Here is a 23380-nt window from a genome sequence, read left to right on the forward strand (position 1 = left end):
ATTCTTATATTACTGCTATACAGAAGTGTTTGTATTTAAAGTTGAGGTTTTTACATGAGGACTGAATTATAGTGAAGGTATGATGATGGTAGAGAACAGTATGAAGTAGTTGTATAAAGTGTTAGAGAGTTTAAGAATTATTTGTGGATGAATGTGAGGATGTGGATGAATATGAGAAGTGAAATTCTTATTATGCAATCTCTAGTATCAGAAACACACCTGTAGCAAAAGGAAAAGGGCACGAGTGAGCAAAAGATGAATGCCCAAGCCCAATCTCCCCTCTGAGGTGGTTGGTAGGATGGAGTGGACAATGGAACGGTCATTCATCTTGAGCCCACTTCATATTTCCTTTCCGGCCCTACTTTTGGTACTCTGCCTTGATTAACGGAGAATGTGGAAGGAAGGAGGAGGAGGTGAAGGGGCTTTCTGCCGACCTCACTTTTACAGTGGAGTCAGGCAGAAAGCCCATAATCTAATTCGGCCATATTGGGAGCCAAATTGGGAGCCAAATTTGGGATAAAAAGAGAGGCAGAGTATTAAAAAGTAGGTCCAGTGAAAATGCCTTTAAATGCAACCTGGCACAGAATGTGATTCTTATATTACTGCTATACAGAAGTGTTTGTATTTAAAGTTGAGGTTTTTACATGAGGACTGAATTATAGTGAAGGTATGATGATGGTAGAGAACAGTATGAAGTAATTGTATAAAGTGTAAGAGAGTTTAAGAATTATTTGTGGATGAATGTGAGGATGTGGATGAATATGAGAAGTGAAATTCTTATTATGCAATCTCTAGTATCAGAAACACACCTGTAGCAAAAGGAAAAGGGCACGAGTGGGCAAAAGATGAATGCCCAAGCCCAATCTCCCCTCTGAGGTGGTTGGTAGGATGGAGTGGATAATGGAACGGTCATTCATCTTGAGCCCACTTCATATTTCTTTTCCGGCCCTACTTTTGGTACTCTGCCTTGATTAACGGAGAATGTGGAAGGAAGGAGGAGGAGGTGAAGGGGCTTTCTGCCGACCTCACTTTTACAGTGGAGTCAGACAGAAAGCCCATAATCTAATTCGGCCATATTGGGAGCCAAATTGGGAGCCAAATTTGGGATAAAAAGAGAGGCAGAGTATTAAAAAGTAGGTCCAGTGAAAATGCCTTATGCAACCTGGCACAGAATGTGATTCTTATATTACTGCTATACAGAAGTGTTTGTATTTAAAGTTGAGGTTTTTACATGAGGACTGAATTATAGTGAAGGTATGATGATGGTAGAGAACAGTATGAAGTAATTGTATAAAGTGTAAGAGAGTTTAAGAATTATTTGTGGATGAATGTGAGGATGTGGATGAATATGAGAAGTGAAATTCTTATTATGCAATCTCTAGTATCAGAAACACACCTGTAGCAAAAGGAAAAGGGCACGAGTTGGCAAAAGATGAATGCCCAAGCCCAATCTCCCCTCTGAGGTGGTTGGTAGGATGGAGTGGATAATGGAACGGTCATTCATCTTGAGCCCACTTCATATTTCCTTTTCCGGCCCTACTTTTGGTACTCTGCCTTGATTAACGGAGAATGTGGAAGGAAGGAGGAGGAGGTGAAGGGGCTTTCTGCCGACCTCACTTTTACAGTGGAGTCAGACAGAAAGCCCATAATCTAATTCGGCCATATTGGGAGCCAAATTGGGAGCCAAATTTGAGATAAAAAGAGAGGCAGAGTATTAAAAAGTAGGTCCAGTGAAAATGCCTTATGCAACCTGGCACAGAATGTGATTCTTATATTACTGCTATACAGAAGTGTTTGTATTTAAAGTTGAGGTTTTTACATGAGGACTGAATTATAGTGAAGGTATGATGATGGTAGAGAACAGTATGAAGTAATTGTATAAAGTGTTAGAGAGTTTAAGAATTATTTGTGGATGAATGTGAGGATGTGGATGAATATGAGAAGTGAAATTCTTATTATGCAATCTCTAGTATCAGAAACACACCTGTAGCAAAAGGAAAAGGGCACAAGTGAGCAAAAGATGAATGCCCAAGCCCAATCTCCCCTCTGAGGTGGTTGGTAGGATGGAGTGGATAATGGAACGGTCATTCATCTTGAGCCCACTTCATATTTCTTTTCCGGCCCTACTTTTGGTACTCTGCCTTGATTAACGGAGAATGTGGAAGGAAGGAGGAGGAGGTGAAGGGGCTTTCTGCCGACCTCACTTTTACAGTGGAGTCAGACAGAAAGCCCATAATCTAATTCGGCCATATTGGGAGCCAAATTGGGAGCCAAATTTGGGATAAAAAGAGAGGCAGAGTATTAAAAAGTAGGTCCAGTGAAAATGCCTTATGCAACCTGGCACAGAATGTGATTCTTATATTACTGCTATACAGAAGTGTTTGTATTTAAAGTTGAGGTTTTTACATGAGGACTGAATTATAGTGAAGGTATGATGATGGTAGAGAACAGTATGAAGTAGTTGTATAAAGTAATAGAGAGTTTAAGAATTATTTGTGGATGAATGTGAGGATGTGGATGAATATGAGAAGTGAAATTCTTATTATGCAATCTCTAGTATCAGAAACACTCCTGTAGCAAAAGGAAAAGGGCACGAGTGGGCAAAAGATGAATGCCCAAGCCCAATCTCCCCTCTGAGGTGGTTGGTAGGATGGAGTGGATAATGGAACGGTCATTCATCTTGAGCCCACTTCATATTTCCTTTCCGGCCCTACTTTTGGTACTCTGCCTTGATTAACGGAGAATGTGGAAGGAAGGAGGAGGAGGTGAAGGGGCTTTCTGCCGACCTCACTTTTACAGTGGAGTCAGACAGAAAGCCCATAATCTAATTCGGCCATATTGGGAGCCAAATTGGGAGCCAAATTTGGGATAAAAAGAGAGGCAGAGTATTAAAAAGTAGGTCCAGTGAAAATGCCTTATGCAACCTGGCACAGAATGTGATTCTTATATTACTGCTATACAGAAGTGTTTGTATTTAAAGTTGAGGTTTTTACATGAGGACTGAATTATAGTGAAGGTATGATGATGGTAGAGAACAGTATGAAGTAATTGTATAAAGTGTAAGAGAGTTTAAGAATTATTTGTGGATGAATGTGAGGATGTGGATGAATATGAGAAGTGAAATTCTTATTATGCAATCTCTAGTATCAGAAACACACCTGTAGCAAAAGGAAAAGGGCACGAGTGGGCAAGAGATTAATGCCCAAGCCCAATCTCCCCTCTGAGGTGGTTGGTAGGATGGAGTGGATAATGGAACAGTCATTTATCTTGAGCCCACTTCATATTTCCTTTCCGGCCCTACTTTTGGTACTCTGCCTTGATTAACGGAGAATGTGGAAGGAAGGAGGAGGAGGTGAAGGGGCTTTCTGCCGACCTCACTTTTACAGTGGAGTCAGACAGAAAGCCCATAATCTAATTCGGACATATTGGGAGCCAAATTGGGAGCCAAATTTGGGATAAAAAGAGAGGCAGAGTATTAAAAAGTAGGTCCAGTGAAAATGCCTTTAATGCAACCTGGCACAGAATGTGATTCTTATTTTACTGCTATACAGAAGTGTTTGTATTTAAAGTTGAGGTTTTTACATGAGGACTGAATTATAGTGAAGGTATGATGATGGTAGATAACAGTAGGAAGTTGTTGTATAGAGTATTAGAGAGTTTAAGAATTATTTGTGGATGAATGTGAGGATGTGGATAAATATTAAAAGTGAAATACTTATTATGCAATCTCTAGTATCAGAAACACACCTGTAGCAAAAGGAAAAGGGCACAAGTGAGCAAAAGATGAATGCCCAAGCCCAATCTCCCCTCTGAGGTGGTTGGTAGGATGGAGTGGATAATGGAACGGTCATTTATCTTGAGCCCACTTCATATTTCCTTTCCGGCCCTACTTTTGGTACTCTGCCTTGATTAACGGAGAATGTGGAAGGAAGGAGGAGGAGGTGAAGGGGCTTTCTGCCAACCTCACTTTTACAGTGGACTCAGGCAGAAAGCCCATAATCTAATTCATCAATATTGGGAGCCAAATTTGGGATAAAAAGAGAGACAGAGTATTAAAAAGTAGGTCCAGGAAAAATGCCTTATGCAACCTGGCACATAATGTGATTCTTATATTACTGCTATACAGAAGTGTTTGTATTTAAAGTTGAGGTTTTTACATGAGGACTGATTTATAGTGAAGGTATGATGATGGTAGAGAACAGTATGAAGTAGTTGAATAAAGTGTGAGAGAGTTTAAGAATTATTTGTGGATGAATGTGAGGATGTGGATGAATATGAGAAGTGAAATTCTTATTATGCAATCCCTAGTATCAGAAACACACCTGTAGCAAAAGGAAAACTGCACAAGTGAGCAAAAGATGAATGCCCAAGCCCAATCTCACCTCTGAGGAGGTTGGTAGGATGGAGTGGACAATGGAACGGTCATTCATCTTGAGCCCACTTCATATTTCCTTTCCGGCCCTACTTTTGTAATCTGCCTTGATTAACGGAGAATGTGGAAGGAAGGAGGAGGAGGTGAAGGGGCTTTCTGCCGACCTCACTTTTACAGTGGAGTCAGACAGAAAGCCCATAATCTAATTCGGCCATATTGGGAGCCAAATTGGGAGCCAAATTTGGGATAAAAAGAGAGGCAGAGTATTAAAAAGTAGGTCCAGTGAAAATGCCTTATGCAACCTGGCACAGAATGTGATTCTTATATTACTGCTATACAGAAGTGTTTGTATTTAAAGTTGAGGTTTTTACATGAGGACTGAATTATAGCGAAGGTATGATGATGGTAGAGAACAGTATGAAGTAGTTGTATAAAGTAATAGAGAGTGTAAGAATTATTTGTGGATGAATCTGAAGATGTGGATGAATATGAGAAGTGAAATTCTTATTATGCAATCTCTAGTATCAGAAACACACCTGTAGCAAAAGTAAAAGGGCACGAGTGAGCAAAAGATGAATGCCCAAGCCCAATCTCCCCTCTGAGGTGGTTGGTAGGATGGAGTGGACAATGGAATGGTCATTCATCTTGAGCCCACTTCATATTTCTTTTCCGGCCCTACTTTAAGTACTCTACCTTGATTAACGGAGAATGTGTAAGGAAGGAGGAGGAGGTGAAGGGGGCTTTCTGCCGACCTCACTTTTACAGTGGAGACAGGCAGAAAGCCCATAATCTAATTCGGCCATATTGGGAGCCAAATTGGGAGCCAAATTTGGGATAAAAACAGCGGCAGAGTATTAAAAAGTAGGTCCAGGAAAAATGCCTTATGCAACCTGGCACATAATGTGATTCTTATATTACTGCTATACAGAAGTGTTTGTATTTAAAGTTGAGGTTTTTACATGAGGACTGATTTATAGTGAAGGTATGATGATGGTAGAGAACAGTATGAAGTAGTTGAATAAAGTGTGAGAGAGTTTAAGAATTATTTGTGGATGAATGTGAGGATGTGGATGAATATGAGAAGTGAAATTCTTATTATGCAATCCCTAGTATCAGAAACACACCTGTAGCAAAAGGAAAACTGCACAAGTGAGCAAAAGATGAATGCCCAAGCCCAATCTCACCTCTGAGGAGGTTGGTAGGATGGAGTGGACAATGGAACGGTCATTCATCTTGAGCCCACTTCATATTTCCTTTCCGGCCCTACTTTTGTAATCTGCCTTGATTAACGGAGAATGTGGAAGGAAGGAGGAGGAGGTGAAGGGGCTTTCTGCCGAACTCACTTTTAGAGTGGACTCAGACAGAAAGCCCATAATCTAATTTGGCCATATTGGGAGCCAAATTGGGAGCCAAAATTGGGATAAAAAAGAGAGGCAGAGTATTAAAAAGTAGGTCCAGTGAAAATGCCTTTATATGCAACCTGGCACAGAATGTGATTCTTATTTTACTGTTTTACAGAACTGTTTGAATTTAAAGTTGAGGTTTTTACATGAGGACTGAATTATAGTGAAGGTATGATGATGGTAGAGAACAGTATGAAGTTGTTGTATAAAGTGTTAGAGAGTTTAAGAATTATTTGTGGATGAATGTGAGGATGTGGATAAATATTAAAAGTGAAATTCTTATTATGCAATCTCTAGTATCAGAAACACACCTGTAGCAAAAGGAAAAGGGCATGAGTGAGCAAAAGATAAATGCCCAAGCCCAATCTCACCTCTGAGGTGGTTGGTACGATGTAGTGGACAATGGAACGGTCATTCATCTTGAGCCCACTTCATATTTCTTTTCCGGCCCTACTTTTGGAAAAACTGCCTTGATTAACAGAGAATGTGGAAGGAAGGAGGAGAAGGTGAAGGGGCTTTCTGCCGACCTCACTTTTACAGTGGAGTCAGGCAGAAAGCCCATAATCTAATTCGGCCATATTGGGAGCCAAATTGGGAGCCAAATTTGGGATACAAAAGAGAGGCAGAGTATTAAAAAGTAGGTCCAGTGAAAATGTCTTTAAATGCAACCTGGCACAGAATGTGATTCTTATTTTACATCTATACAGAAGTGTTTGTATTTAAAGTTGAGGTTTTTACATGAGGACTGAATTATAGTGAAGGTATGATGATAGTAGAGAGCAGTAGGAAGTTGTTGTATAAAGTATTAGAGAGTTTAAGAATTATTTGTGGATAAATGTGAGGATGTGGATAAATATTAAAAGTGAAATACCTATTATGCAATCTCTGGTATCAGAAACACACCTGTAGCAAAAGGAAAAGGGCACGAGTGACCAAAAGATGAATGCCCAAGCCCAATCTCCTCTCTGAGGTGGTTGGTAGGATGGAGTGGACAATGGAGCCGTCATTGATCTTGAGCCCACTTCATATTTCTTTTCCTGCCCTACTTTTGGTACTCTGCCTTGATTAACGGAGAATGTTGAAGGAAGGAGGAGGAGGTGAAGGGGCTTTCTGCCAACCTCACTTTTAGAGTGGACTCAGACAGAAAGCCCATAATCTAATTCACCCATATTGGGAGCCAAATTGGAAGCCAAATTTGGGATAAAAAAAGAAAATTTATGCTTACCTGATAAACGTATTTCTTTTTTGACACGATGAGTCCACAGGTCATCTCAATTACTAATGGGATATTCACCTCCTGGTCAGCAGGAGGAGGCAAAGAGCACCATAGCAGAGCTGTATAAAGAGCTCCTCCCCTCCCTCCCACTCCAGTCATTCGACCGAAGTTAGGAAGAGAAAGGAAAAGCCAAGGTGCAGAGGTGTCTGAAGATTACAATAACCCACAACCTGTCTAAAAACACAGGGCGGGCCATGGACTCATCGTGTCAAAAAAGAAATAAATTGATCAAATAAGCATACATTTTCTTTTCTTTTTTTAAGACACAATGAGTCCACGGATCATTTCAATTACTAATGGGATTCAATACCCAAGCTAAAATACACAGATGATACGGGAGGGACAAGAAAGGAAACCTAAACGGAAGGCACCACTGCTTGAAGAACCCTTTCTCCCAAAAGCGGCCTCAGCCGAGGCAAAAGTGTCAAATTTGTAAAACCTTGAAAAAGAATGAAGAGAAAACAAAGTTGCAGTCTTGCAAATCTATTCCACAGAAGCTTCATTCTTGAATGCCCATGAGGAAGCAACAGCCCTCATGGAATGAGCCGTAACTCTCTCTGGAGACTGCTGTCCAGCAGTCTCCAATGCAAAATGTAAGATACTCTTCAGCCAAAAAGAAAGAGAAGTAGCCATAGCTTTCTGTCCCTTGCGTTTTCCTGAGAAAACCACAAACAAAGAAGAAGACTGACGACAGTCCCTACTCGCCTGCAGGTAAAACTTTAAAACACAAACCACGTCCCAATTGAGCAGGTCTTTCCTTCTGAGATAAAGGATTAGGACACAATAAAAGAACAATAATCTCCTGATTAATGTTCCGATCAGAAACAGCCTCAGGAAGAAATCCTAATTTAGTACGTAAAAACTATCTTATTTGAATGGAAATAAGATAAGGAGACTCATACTGTAATCGCAAGAGCTCTGACACTCTCCGAGCATAAGAAATAGAAACAAAAAATAAAACTTTCCAAGATAACAACCTAATATCTAAAGGAAAGAATAGACTTAAACGGAGCCCCTTGAAGAACTCTGAGAAATAATTTCAGACTCCATGGATGAGTAACTGGATTGAACACAGGCCTGCTCCTGGCTAAGGCCTGACAAAAAGATTGTAAATCTGGGACATCTACCTGACGTTTATGTAACAAAAAAGAGAAAGAGTTTTTACTCTTTAGGGAACTTGACGATAAACCTTTCTTGTAGAAAAGACAAAATTCTAGGAATCTTATCTACTCCATGAGTAGCCCATCGATTCACACCAATAGAGATATTTACGCCATATCTTATGATAAATTTGACTAGTGTCAGGCTTATGAGCCTGAATCATGGTCACAATCACCGAATCAGAAAATCCCCGCTTGGATAATATTAAGTGTTCAATCTCCAAGCAGTCAGTTTCAGATAAACCAGATTTAGGTGAAGGAGGGGCCCTTAAATTAGAAGGTCCTTCTTCAATGGAAGTCTCCAAGGTGGCAGAGATGACATGTCCACCAGATCTGCATACCAAATCCTACGAGGCCAAGTCGGTGCTATGAGGATCACCAAAGCCCTCTACTGCTTGATTCGAGCAATAACCCGAGGAAGAATGTAAAATAGAGGAAAGCTGGTGAACACTTCCGGATGGAGTTCTCCCTTGGATGAAAGGTCTGCCTGCTCAGGAAATCCGCCTCCCAGTTGTTCCACCCCTGGGATGTGGATCGCCGACAGGGCAACGAGAATGGGCCTCCGCCCACTGAATTATTTTTGATACCACTGTCATCGCTAAGGAACTCCTCGTTCCTCCCTGATGATTGATGTAAGCCACTGATGTCATTTTGATCGACTGGAACCTGATAAACTGGACCAAGGCTAACTGAGGCCAGGCCAGAAGAACATTACAAATCTCTCTCAGCTCCAGAATGTTTATAGGAAGAACAGACTCTGGCTGAATCCTGAGCCCTTAGGGAGCCCCAGGCTGCTCCCCACCTTAAAAGGCTGGCGTCTGTTGTCACAAAACCCAGACCCTGTACCTGTATTTTAACTGGAACAATCACACCCAGGTCTGAGAGGTCTCCTACGCAGTGTAAGAACACCTCTCCTTTTGTCTGATCTGCAGATAATCCTAAAAGCAGAAACCTGCCTTTGGGAGGAAAACTTTTGAACTCCAAATTGTATCCCTGGGACACTACTTTCTATTACCCAGGGATTCTGAACATCTCGAACCCAGGCTTGAGCGAAGACAGAAAGTCTGCCCCCTACGAGATCCGATCCCGGATCGGGGGCATATCCTTCATGCTGTCCTTGATTCAACAACAGGCTATTTGGATTTTTTTCCCCCGAAATTCTTTAAATTTCAAAAGAGATTAATTCCGTCAAACCAGGTCCCAACAAGGTCTCCCCATTGTAAGGAATCGCTAAAAGCCTAGACCTAGAGAATACATCCATAGAACAAGGCTCTAACCATAAGGCTTTGTGAGCTGGAACAGAGAAACCTGAAACCTATGCTCCCAGATTGATAACTTGAAGGCAAGAATTTGAAATAAAGGAATTAGCCAATTTGAAAGCTTTTATCCTATCCTGGATTTTATCCATGGGAGTTTCTGACTTAGTAGCATCAGACACGCATCAAACCAATATGCCGTTGCACTAGTGATGGTAACAAAGTACCCAGCTGGCTGCCATTGTAAGTCCTGGTGTGCATCCCTTTCCCAACTATCCTCTAAGGGTATAGAAGTTCTCTTAGTTAAGCTAGAAACTACTCCTTCCACCCTAGGGAATGTTTGCCCAGCCTCCTTGGCTGAGACAGATATGGGAAACATCTTTTTAAATATAGGAAATGCGGTCTCTTCCGTTCCTTATAAATCACTGGACACACTAGGATAGATTACATCGGTAGTGTCGGAGTCGTCCAGGTTAGCTAAAACCTCCTAAAGTAACAAATGGAGATGTACAAGCTAAATACTGAAGGAGTCTTTAAAGGCACACCCTCCACCTTGGGAACTGTTTGTCAGGCCTCCTTAATAAAGGCAGCTATGGGAAACCCAGTCGAGGAAGTAACCTCAAAATATTTGTTCAGCTTACTGGACATCTTAGGGACAACAACTACTGTTGAGTCGCTGTCGTCCAAAGTAGCTACAACCTCTTTAAATAACAGACGGATGTGTTCTAGGATTTTTAAACCTGAAAGATACAACCTCAGTATCGGCAGGGGGAATTACACTTTCTGAATCTGAAACTGCACCTTCAAATGCTACTACAGTATCCACCACCTCAGGCCTCTGGGAGGGGACCTCTGAAAACGCTCAGAAACCTCGCTTACAGATCTGATTTTCCTCTTACCCTTTCCCTGCAACATTGGAAAAGCAGATAACGCATCAGAAAATGTAGAAGACATTAGAGAAGCAATGTCTCTTAAAGTAAGTCCAGCGGGAGCTATTGCGGAAGCGCAGGCCACTGCTTGTGAGCGCGGTAAAATTTGGAAAGCTTGAGGAAACAGATGAAGAATATATTGGACCTCGCCATTAGACTCCTGGACAACATCCTCTTTAGAAAGATTTTGGCTCAGAAAAAATCTTTTCTCTATAGCTTAGAGTCCTCTCAATACATGAGGAACAGAAAAAAAAGATTGATGGTTCCACGTTTGCATCAAAAAACAAGGAGCAAGTGACATCTTGCAAGGTCCCTTGATCCATTCTGATCACAATGACACAATTATGAAATAAAACTTTTAATTTTGTAACAAAAATTTTTCAAAAGTAAAAAAGTTACTGTGCCTTTAAATTTTAAAAGTGTAACTTTTTTAATATATATATATATATATATATATATATATATATATATATATATATATATATATTTTACTGCACATGTAAACACGTATGTGAAAGACTAAAAATAATTAGATAATGCCCCTTTTTACTTGCTAGGCAACGATCCGGACTCAGCAGGGATATCACAGCTCTATCTGTTCCTAGAAACACATGTATTAGTAAGAACCATGCGCTTCTAGGCAGAGACTGAAATTTCCTGCTCATGTAAACTGTAAACATGGAAGCGCAGTGAAAAAGGCGTGCAAACGGAAGTCCCGCCCCTCGTGGGGGTTCCTAACCACAACCTCCTCTCCCGGTCGGCATTTTGATTAAAATAAGCCACCATGTGAGATAAAAACACCAGCCATATAAACCTCAATGTTTCCTAGCCCCAGTGCCTGTTTTATACTGCATTGTTCCCTCAGGCTCTGAAAGTTCGTATCTCCCAACAAACAAGGCGCGCAAATTGAAGCCCCGCCCCTCGTGGGCGTCTCTGACCGCAACCTCCTCTCCCGGTCCGCATTTTGTTGTAAATAAGCCACTGTGTGAGTTAAAACCACCAAGCTATAAAACGTCCATGTCTCCTAGCCCCAGTGCCTGCTTAATACTGTATTGTTCCCTCAGACTCTGAGAGTTTGTATGTCCCAACAACCAAGTGACTATCCTATGAGCCCTTTGATTGTTACGTGTGTGAGAAGTAAAGAGCTCCCTTTTGCTCTGAGTGTAATTAGCCCCAGAATAACAAAGTGGCACTTACCTCATATGTCTGCCCTACAGTCAGGCAGTCCATCAGGTTTAAGAGGTCCTCTCCCTCTCATGGACCTGTGAAAAATGGACTATGGCTACACCCCAGAACCAAGTAGCACTCTCTGGCACTACTTTAAAAATAATAAACTCTTGATTGAAGAATCTAATCTAACACCTCACTTTACCTCTTCCTATCACTAACGTAGGCAAAGAGAATGACTGGAGTGGGAGGGAGGGGAGGAGCTATTTAGCAGCACTGCTGTGGTGCTCCTTTCCTCCTCCTGCTGACCAGCAGGTGAATATCCCATTAGTAATTGAGATGATCCGTGGACTCATCATGTCGTAAAAAAGAAAGAGAGGCAGAGTATTAAAAAGTAGGTCCAGTGAAAATGCCTTTAAATGCAACCTGGCACAGAATGTGATTCTTATATTACTGCTATACAGAAGTGTTTGTATTTAAAGTTGAGGTTTTTACACGAGGACTGAATTATAGTGAAGGTATGATGGTGGTAGAGAACAGTATGAAGTAGTTGTATAAAGTGTTAGAGAGTTTAAGAATTATTTGTGGATGAATGTGAGGATGTGGATAAATATTAAAAGGGAAATTCTTATTATGCAATCTCTAGTATCAGAAACACACCTGTAGCTAAAGGAAACAAAATTTATGCTTACCTGATACATTTATTTCTCTTGTGGTGTATCCAGTCCACGGATCATCCATTACTTGTGGGATATTCTCCTTCCCAACAGGAAGCTGCAAGAGGATCACCCACAGCAGAGCTGTCTATATAGCTCCTCCCCTTAACTGCCACCCCCAGTCATTCGACCGAAGACAAGCAAGAGAAAAGGAGAAACTATAGGGTGCAGTGGTGACTGTAGTTTAAAAAAAAAACAAAAAAACACCTGCCTTAAAATGACAGGGCGGACCGTGGACTGGATACACCACAAGAGAAATAAATTTATCAGGTAAGCATAAATTTTGTTATCTCTTGTAAGGTGTATCCAGTCCACGGATCATCCATTACTTGTGGGATACCAATACCAAAGCTATAGGACACGGATGAAGGGAGGGACAAGGCAGGCGCTTAAACGGAAGGCACCACTGCCTGTAAGACCTTTCTCCCAAAAATAGCCTCCGAAGAAGCAAAAGTATCAAATTTGTAGAATTTAGAAAAAGTATGAAGCGAAGACCAAGTCGCCGCCTTACAAATCTGTTCAACAGAAGCCTCATTCTTAAAAGCCCATGTTGCCGAAGCCTTTTGGCCTCTCCTCTGTCCAGAGTAGACAACAAACAATGCAGATATTTGACGAAAATCTTTAGTAGCTTGTAAATAAAACTTTAAAGCACAAACCACGTCAAGATTGAGTAATAAACGTTCCTTCTTTGAAGAAGGATTAGGACACAGTGACGGAACAACAATCTCCTGATTCATATTCTTATTAGATACCACCTTAGGTAGAAGACCAAGTATGGTACGTAACACTACCTTATCTGCATGGAAAACGAGATAAGGGGAATCACATTGTAAAGCAGATAACTCCGAAAATCTTCGAGCCGAGGAGATAGCTACTAAAAACAGAACTTTCCAAGATAAGAGCTTAATATCTATGGAATGCAAAGGTTCAAACGGAACCCCTTGAAGAACTTTAAGAACTAAATTAAAACTCCATGGCAGAGCAAGAGGTTTAAACACAGGCTTGATTCTAACCAAAGCCTGACAAAACGCCTGAACATCTGGAACCTCAGCCAGACGTTTGTGCAAAAGAATAGACAGAGCAGAAATCTGTCCCTTTAAGGAACTAGCTGACAAACCCTTCTCCAATCCTTCTTGGAGAAAGGATAATATCCTAGGAATCCTGACTTTACCCCATGAGTAACCCTTGGATTCACACCAATGAAGATATTTACACCATATCTTATGATAGATTTTCCTGGTGACAGGCTTTCGCGCCTGTATTAAGGTATCAATGACCGACTCGGAGAAACCACGCTTTGATAAAATCAAGCGTTCAATCTCCAAGCAGTCAGACGCAGAGAAATTAGATTTGGATGGTTGAAAGAACCCTGAAGTAGAAGGTCCTGTCTCAGCGGCAGAGTCCATTGTGGAAAGGATGACATGTCCACCAGATCTGCATACCAAGTCCTGCGTGGCCACGCAGGTGCTATCAAAATCACCAAAGTTCTCTCCTGCTTGATCTTGGCAATCAGACGAGGGAGCAGAGGAAACGGTGTAAACACATAAGCCAGGTTGAAGGACCAAGGCGCTGCTAGAGCATCTATCAGTGCTGCCTTGGGATCCCTGGACCTGGATCCGTAACAAGGAAGCTTGGCTTTCTGACGAGACGCCATGAGATCCAGTTCTGGTTTGCCCCAAAGTTGAATCAACTGCGCAAACACCTACGGATGGAGTTCCCACTCCCCCGGATGAAAAGTCTGTCGACTTAGAAAATCCGCCTCCCAGTTCTCTACTCCTGGGATATGGATAGCTGATAGAAGGCAAGAGTGAACCTCTGCCCATAGAATTATTTTTGAAACCTCCAACATTGCTAGGGAACTCCTTGTTCCCCCTTGATGGTTGATGTAGGCTACAGTCATGATATTGTCCGACTGAAATCTGATGAACCTGACCGCAGCAAGCTGAGGCCAAGCCTGAAGAGCATTGAATATCGCTCTTAGTTCCAGAATGTTTATCGGAAGAAGTGCCTCCTCCTGAGTCCATGAGCCCTGAGCCTTCAGGGAGTTCCAGACTGCACCCTAGACCAAAAGGCTGGCATCTGTCGTTACTATTGTCCAATCTGGCCTGCGGAAGGTCATACCCTTGGACAGATTGACCCGAGATAGCCACCAGAGAAGAGAATCCCTGGTCTCTTGATCAAGATTTAGTAGAGGGGACAAATCTGTGTAATCCACCATTCCACTGACTGAGCATGCAGAGTTGCAGCGGTCTAAGATGTAGGCGGGCAAACGGCACTATGTGCATTGCCGCTACCATTAAGCCGATTACTTCCATACACCGAGCCACTGAAGGGCGAGAAGTAGAATAGAGAACACGGCAGGAAATTAGAAGTTTTGACAACCTGGCCTCTGTCAGGTAAATCTTCATTTCTACAGAATCTATTAGAGTTCCTAGGAAGGAAACTCTTGTTAGAGGGGATAGAGAACTCTTTTCTTAGTTCACTTTCCACCCATGAGACCTCAGGAATGCCAGAACAATGTTCATATGGGACCTGGCGATTTGTATAAGAATGTCATCTAGGTAAGGGGCTACTGCTATACCCCGCTGCCTTAGGACCGCCAGCAGTGACCCCAGAACCTTCGTAAAGATTCTTGGTGCCGTAGCTATCCCAAAGGGAAGAGCCACAAACTGGTAATGCCTGTCTAGCAAGGCAAACCTGAGAAACCGATGATGATCTCTGAGTATTAGAATATGAAGATAAGCATCCTTTAAGTCCACGGTAGTCATATATTGACCCTCCTGGATCATAGGTAGGATGGTTTGAATTGTCTCCATCTTGAAGGATGGGGCCCTGAGAAATTTGTTTAGGATCTTGAGATCTAAGATTGGTCTGAAGGTTCCCTCTTTCTTGGGAACTACAAACAGATTTGAATAGAAGCCTTGCCCCTGTTCCTCCTTTGGAACTGGGTGGATCACTCCCATAACTAGGAGGTCTTGAACACAATGTAAGAATGCCTCTCTCTTTATCTGGTTTGCAGATAATTGTGAGAGATGAAATCTTCCTTTTGGGGAAGAAGCTTTGAAGTCCAGAAGATATTCCTGGGACACAATTTCCAACGCCCAGGGATCCTGGACATCTCTTGCCCAAGCCTGGGCGAAGAGAGAAAGTCTGCCCCCTACTAGATCCGTTACCGGATCAGGGGCTGATCTTTCATGCTGTCTTAGAGGCAGCAGCAGGTTTTTTGGTCTGCTTTCCTTTGTTCCAAGTCTGGTTAGGTCTCCAGACCGGCTTGGACTGGGCAAAATTTCCCTCTTGTTTTGTATTAGAGGAAGTTGAAGCTGCACCACTCTTGAAGTTTCGAAAGGCACGAAAATTAGTCTGTTTGGTCCTTAATTTGTTGGACCTATCCTGAGGAAGGGCGTGACCTTTTCCTCCAGTAATATCAGAAATGATCTCCTTCAGTCCAGGCCCGAATAGGGTCTGCCCCTTGAAGGGAATGTTGAGAAGCTTAGACTTTGAAGTAACGTCAGCTGACCAGGATTTAAGCCATAACGCCCTACGTGCCTGAATAGCAAAACCTGAGTTCTTAGCCGTTAGTTTGGTTAAATGAACAACGGCGTCAGAAACAAATGAATTGGCTAGCTTAAGAGCTTTAAGCTTGTCAAGGATATCATCCAATGGGGTTTCTACCTGTAGAGCCTCTTCTAGAGACTCAAACCAGAAGGCCGCAGCAGCAGTGACAGGGGCAATGCATGCAAGGGGCTGGAGAATAAAACCTTGTTGAATAAACATTTTCTTAAGGTAACCCTCTAATTTTTTATCCATTGGATCTTGAAAAGCACAACTGTCCTCGACGGGGATAGTTGTACGCTTAGCTAGGGTAGAGACTGCTCCCTCCACCTTAGGGACCGTTTGCCACAAGTCCCGTGTAGCGGCATCTATGGGAAACATCTATATAAAAACAGGAGGGGGAGAGAACGGTACACCTGGTCTATCCCATTCCTTAGTAATAATTTCTGAAAACCTCTTAGGTATTGGAAAAACATCAGTGTAAACAGGCACTGCATAGTATTTATCCCATCTACACAATTTCTCTGGGACTATAATGGGGTCACAGTCACCCAGAGTTGCTAAAAACCTCCCTGAGCAACATACTGAGGTGTTCAAGCTTAAATTTAAATGTAGACATATCAGAATCAGGTTGAAGTGTCTTCCCTGAGTCAGAAAAATCACCCACAGATAGAAGCTCTCCTGCCTCAGCTTCTGCACATTGTGAGGGTATATCAGACATAGCTACTAAAGCGTCAGAGAGCTCTGTATTTTTCTTAGCCCCAGAGCTGTCTCGCTTTCCTTGTAACCCTGGCAGTTTGAACAATACCGCTGTAAGGGTATGATCCATAACTGCCGCCATGTCTTATAAGGTAAACGCTATGGGCACGCTAGATGTACTTGGCGTCCCTTGAGCGGGAATTATAGGTTCTGACACGTGGGGAGAGTTAGTCGGCATAACTTCCCCCTGGTGATAAATCTTTTAAAGCCAGAATATGGTCTTTATAACTTATAGTAAGATCAGTGCATTTGGTACACATTCTAAGAGGGGGTTCCACAATGGCTTCTAAACATAATGAACAAGGAGTTTCCTCTATGTCAGACATGTTTAACAGACTAGTGATGAGACCAGCAAGCTTTGAAAAACACTTTAATTAATGTGAAAAAGCAAAATATAAAAAACGGTACTGTGCCTTTAAGGGAAAAAAACAAACACAAAAACTGCAAAACAGTGAAAAAAGCAGTTAACTCTATGAAATTTTTACAGTGTATATACTAGACTAAAATAGCATTGCACCCACTTGCAAATGGATGATTAACCCCTCAGGCTCAAAAACGAAGCAAAAAAACTGTAAAACCGTTATAACAGTCATAAGCAAACTGCCACAGCTCTACTGTGGCTCCTACCTTCCCATAAAACAACTTTTGTAGTCACAAAAACCCTTTACAGAGGTCCAATATGTCAGGGGACTCCTTCAGTGAAGCTGGATGTCTCATAATGTAAAAACAACTGCGCAATTAGAGCGCGAAAATAGGCCCCTCCCATCATGCACTCAAAGTCAGAGGGCCTTAAAAACTACTCCTAAAAGTAAAATAGCAGCCATGTGGAAAACTAGGCCCCAAATAAATATTTATCACCCTTAGTAAAAAACGTTCTTTATAAATCTTGTAAACGTTTAACATACTAAGCCATAAGAGTAAGTAACATGAATATTACTTTACTGCAAGCATGATGCCAGTCGTTATTAAATCACTGCAATCAGGCTTACCTTAAATATATCAGGCACTGTCAGCATTTTCTAGACTTCTTATCATCTCTCTAGAAAAAAATATGCTGAACATACCTCAGGGCAGTTAATTCTGGCGGACGTTCCCCCAGTTTTCCCATACTCTATAGTTATGTGTGAGAACAGCAGTGGATCTTAGTTACAACCTGCTAAGATCATCAAAAACCTCAGGCAAAACTCTTCTTCTAATTTCTGCCTGAGGTAAAAACAGTACAACGCCGGTACCATTTAAAAATAACAAACTTTTGATTGAAGATAAACTACACTAAGTCACCACATATCTCTAGCTGCTTCCCTTGTCGAGAGCTGCAAGAGAATGACTGGGGGTGGCAGTTAAGGGGAGGAGCTATATAGACAGCTCTGCTGTGGGTGATCCTCTTGCAGCTTCCTGTTGGGAAGGAGAATATCCCACAAGTAATGGATGATCCGTGGACTGGATACACCTTACATGAGAAAAAGGGCACGAGGGAGCAAAAGATGAATGCCCAAGCCCAATCTCCCCTCTGAGGTGGAACGGTCATTCATCTTGAGCCCACTTCAATTTTCTTTTCCGGCCCTACTTTTGGTAATCTGCCTTGATTAACGGAGAATGTGGAAGGAAGGAGGAGGTGAAGGGGCTTTCTGCCGACCTCACTTTTACAGTGGAGTCAGGCAGAAAGCCCATAATCTAATTTGGCAATATTGAGAGCCAAATTGGGAGCTAAATTTGGGATAAAAAGGAGAGGCAGAGTATTAAAAAGTAGGTCCAATGAAAATGCCTTTAAATGAAACCTGGCACAGAATGTGATTCTTATATTACTGCTATACAGAAATGTTTGTATTTAAAGTTGAGGTCGGTGTTTACATGAGGACTGAATTATAGTGAAGGTATGATGATGGTAGAGAACAGTATGAAGTTGTTGTATAAAGTATTAGAGAGTTTAAGAATTATTTGTGGATGAATGTGAAGATGTGGATAAATATTAAAAGTGAAATTCTTATTATGCAATCTCTAGTATCAGAAACACACCTGTAGCAAAAGGTAAAAGGGCACAAGTGAGCAAAAGATGAATGCCCAAGCCCAATCTCCCCTCTAAGGTGGTTGGTAGGATGGAGTGCACAATGGAACGGTCATTCACCTTGAGCCCACTTCACATTTCTTTTCTATCCCTACTTTTGGTACTCTGCCTTGATTAACAGAGAATGTGGAAGGAAGGAGGAGGAGGTGAAGGGGCTTTCTTTCGACCTCACTTTTACAGTGGAGTCAGGCAGAAAGCCCATAATCTAATTCGGCCATATTGGGAGCCAAATTTGGGATAAAAAAGAGAGGCAGAGTATTAAAAAGTAGGTCCAGTGAAAATGCCTTTAAATGCAACCTGGCACAGAACGTGATTCTTATTTTACTGCTATAAAGAAGTATTTGTATTTAAAGTTGAGGTTTTTACATGAGGACTAAATTATAGTGAAGGTATGATCATGATAGAGAACAGTAGAAAGTTGTTGCATAAAGTATTAGAGAGTTTAATAATTATTTATGGTTGAATGTGAGGATCTGGATAAATATTAAAAGTGAAATACTTATTATGCAATCTCTAGTATCAGAAACACACCTGTAGCAAAAGGAAAAGGGCACGAGTGAGCAAAAGATGAATGCCCAAGCCCAATCTCCCCTCTGAGGTGGTTGGTAGGATGGAGTGGACAATGGAACGGTCATTCATGTTGAGCCCACTTCATATTTCTTTTCCGGCCCTACTTTTGGTAATCTGCCTTGATTAACGGAGAATGTGGAAGGAAGGAGGAGGAGGTGAAGGGCTTTCTGCCGACCTCACTTTTACAGTGGAGTCAGACAGAAAGCCCATAATCTAATTCATCCATATTAGGAGCCAAAATAAGAACCAAATTTGGGATAAAAAAGAGAGGCAGAGGGGGGGCGTGTCCGTGCTGCATTCTGAATAGGACGCATTTTCTGTAGGCTCCAAAAGAATCCTCAGTAATCCGCCGATTATTGGTTTTTAACAGCAGGAACAAAGTCATACTCACTGATAATTCTACAGATTGGGCATCTGGGACCCAAAATCATCTTATCCTGCTGTTTTTATGACATTGTGGGCACAGATCGGATTAAGGCCTGAGGCGGCAGCCTACTGCCAGGTTTCCCCCCTCCCCCCGGGAAGAGCCGGGTCATCAGTGCTGCCGGAGAACACCGGCTTACTGAATCTCTTCAACACCTATAACCAACTGGGCTCTATTTTTCTGGCAACACCTCAGAAAACAAATAATAGGAGGCAGTATACGGAACTCTCTTTCTACATCTCCTTTAACAATGATCAGTATGGGAGAATTGGAGATACAACATCACCCACTATCATTCATGGAAAAGCTGGAGAAAATCTTTGAAAAATTACTTGACAAGGCGCCATATGATTACCTACTGAACAAAATTTGTACCGCTAGTGCATCGAGCAATCAGCGGGAGAGAACCTCTGATATCTGCAACCAAAATGGCGATGGCCTAGTGGAGCATACAGCACCTAACAGTGTTCCTTGCAAAAATAATACAGGGCGACACAGCATTATACCCTGCTACGGAGGATTGCAGCTACCAACGGCCCTTAAGCCCAATTCAGACTGCAAGCTTACCAATGTCATAGGACTAGTCCAAACTCACACTGGGGTTTACCACCCGACACCAACCCCTCCTCATATACCGACACCCGCTAAAAGTCACAGGGAACCAGATAGGAGCTCCCAGCCGAACAAAATCACAGTTATAAAGCGTGGTAACGCAGCTGACACCATTAAGCATCAAGATACTACACTTAAGGACTCCGAGTATACATACAGAGTCGAGATGATAGAGACTTCACACCAGGCGATAAAACTGCCAAAAAGACTCCTTGCTCTGCTCTTAGACCGGCGGCCTAACATTTTGCATGAGATCGGATGGCGGAGATATACACTTGCCACAGGTGGGGACTTTAGACTTTTTCAAGGCGCCGACCAGTTTCCAAAAATAGGATAGGGGTAGCCTGCAGATGCCCCCCTTGGACGATACACCCTTGATCTGTCTGGTCCTATAGGAGTATAATGCTTGTTCTCGTTGAATGTGTTAATAGTTAACTTTGCAGACTCTACAGTTTAATATGAAGTTGTACCTAATTTTAAGTATTAAGGACTAATGTAGATAAACAGGAAAATATTTTAGTGCAGTCTACATCAGTGCACATATACGGTAAAGATCGAGACTATTTTAGACAATTTCTGAATTTGTTTATTATACCCCCTCCAAAGAGTCTACATAAGAAATGTTGAGCGGTGAGCTTTATACATGCAAATTTTCTCTTGTAGACCAAATTCTGTCATCTTAATAGCACTGTAAGGTTATTACCACGGGAGCCAGTTAGTAAGTCTGCAGCCTTAAAATATATATAACTTGGACCTGATAGCTTGCTTAGTTTATGACATTCCCCCCTCCTGTGAGGTCTGCGGCCGGGGCCTGAAACGGGCGGGACAGATTAATATTCTAACAGGACAATAGCCATAAGCACTAAATACATATACCCCCATACCGGAGATATAGCTCCAAGTGCATCAACTTGCTTTGACTTTACCTCCCACAAATATACAAGCACCAAAATACAATGTGTTGCAGCATATATATTACCTACGCCCAGTAACATTCTTAATTTTTATCAATTTCCTAGTTTAACCCTAATCCTAGCTATAAATGTTTTAAGTACAGATCATATGTGAGTGTGGCATGGGCAGAAGTGAGGCTCTTACAGGCATAAATTAAGCTAGCCTATTTCACTCATATTGTCATAGCCCCTTTTTCTTTTTCTCTTTTTCCCTTTTTCCTTTCATTACTCCTCTCTTCCCAGCTCCTTATGTTCTTTCTTTTGTTTTTTGTTCTGAGTTCCCAGTACTACTTTCACCAGCCTTCTTAATCAGATCCATAAGCGGTCTATATAATTATGAATGGGAATAAAATGTAAATACACTGACTTAAAGAATATGATTTTTTGTGCTGCATTAATAATGATTATGTGTATGTCATGTTCTTTTTGAGCCTGTACAATGTACCATAATGGTGATGTTTTATTTTGCTTCTTTTTTTCGGTGAACACTTTGTACATTCAATTTATGACGTGTATTGTTATATATAACCTAAATTAAGCTCTTTTGAAAAAAAAAGAAAAAAAAAAAAAAAGAGAGGCAGAGTATTAAAAAGTAGGTCCAGTGAAAATGCCTTTAAATGCAACCTGGCACAGAATGTGAATCTTATATTACTGCTATACAGAAGTGTTTGTATTTAAAGTTGAGGTGTTTACATGATGAGTGAATTAAAGTGATAGTATGATAATGGTAGCAAACAGTATGAAGTAGTTATATAAAGTCGTAGATTGAAAAAACTAAATTTATGCTTACCTGATAAATTTCTTTCTCTTGCGATGTATCGAGTCCACGGTTTCATCCTTACTTGTGGGATATTGTCCTTCCTAACAGGAAGTGGCAAAGAGAGCACCGACAGCAGAGCTGTCTATATAGCTCCCCCCTTAACTCCACCCCCCAGTCATTTGACCGAAGGCCAAGGAAGAAAAAGGAGAAACTATAAGGTGCAGAGGTGACTGCCGTTTTTAAAAAAAAATACCATCTGTCTTGAATAGACAGGGCGGGCCGTGGACTCGGTACATCGCAAAAGAAAGAAATTTATCAGGTAAGCATAAATTTTGTTTTCTTTTGCAAGATGTACCGAGTCCACGGTTTCATCCTTACTGGTGGGATACCAAAACCAAAGCTTTAGGACACGGATGCAGGCAGGGACAAGACAGGAACCTAAACGGAAGGCACCACTGCTTGCAGAACCTTTCTCCCAAAAATAGCCTCCGAAGAAGCAAAAGTATCAAATTTGTAAAATTTGGAAAAGGTATGAAGCGAAGACCAAGTCGCAGCCTTACAAATTTGTTCAACAGAAGCATCATTTTTAAAAGACCATGTGGAAGCCACCGCTCTAGTAGAGTGAGCTGTGATTCTTTCAGGAGGCTGCTGTCCAGCAGTCTCATAAGCCAAACGGATGATGCTTTTCAGCCAAAAGGAAAGAGAGGTAGCCGTAGCCTTTTGACCTCTACGCTTTCCAGAATAGACAACAAACAAAGAAGATGTTTACCTAAAATCCTTGGTTGCCTGCAAATAAAACTTCAAAGCACGAACCACGTCCAAGTTGTGCAACAGACGTTCCTTCTTAGAAGAAGGATTAGGACACAGAGAAGGAACAACAATTTCCTGATTGATATTCCTGTTAGTAACAACCTTAGGGAGGAACCAAGGTTTGGTACGCAAAACCACCTTATCAGCATGGAAAACAAGATAAGGCGAGTCACATTGTAAAGCAGATAGTTCAGAAACTCTTCGAGCTGAAGAGATAGCAACTAGAAACAGAACTTTCCAAGATAGAAGCTTAATATCTATGGAATGCATGGGTTCAAACGGAACCCCCTGAAGAACTTTAAGAACTAAATTTAGACTCCATGGCGGAGCAACAGGTTTAAACACAGGCTTGATTCTAACTAAAGCCTGACAAAAAGCCAGAACGTCTGGGATGTCTGCCAGACGCTTGTGCAATAGAATAGACAAAGCAGATATCTGCCCTTTTAAGGAACTAGCTGACAATCCTTTCTCCAATCCCTCTTGGAGAAAGGACAAAATTCTAGGAATCCTGATCTTACTCCATGAGTAACCTTTGGATTCGCACCAAAAAAGATATTTACGCCATATCTTATGATAGATTTTCCTGGTGACAGGCT

This window comes from Bombina bombina, chromosome 11 (assembly GCF_027579735.1).
Source record: "Bombina bombina isolate aBomBom1 chromosome 11, aBomBom1.pri, whole genome shotgun sequence".
Classification (NCBI taxonomy): domain Eukaryota; kingdom Metazoa; phylum Chordata; class Amphibia; order Anura; family Bombinatoridae; genus Bombina; species Bombina bombina.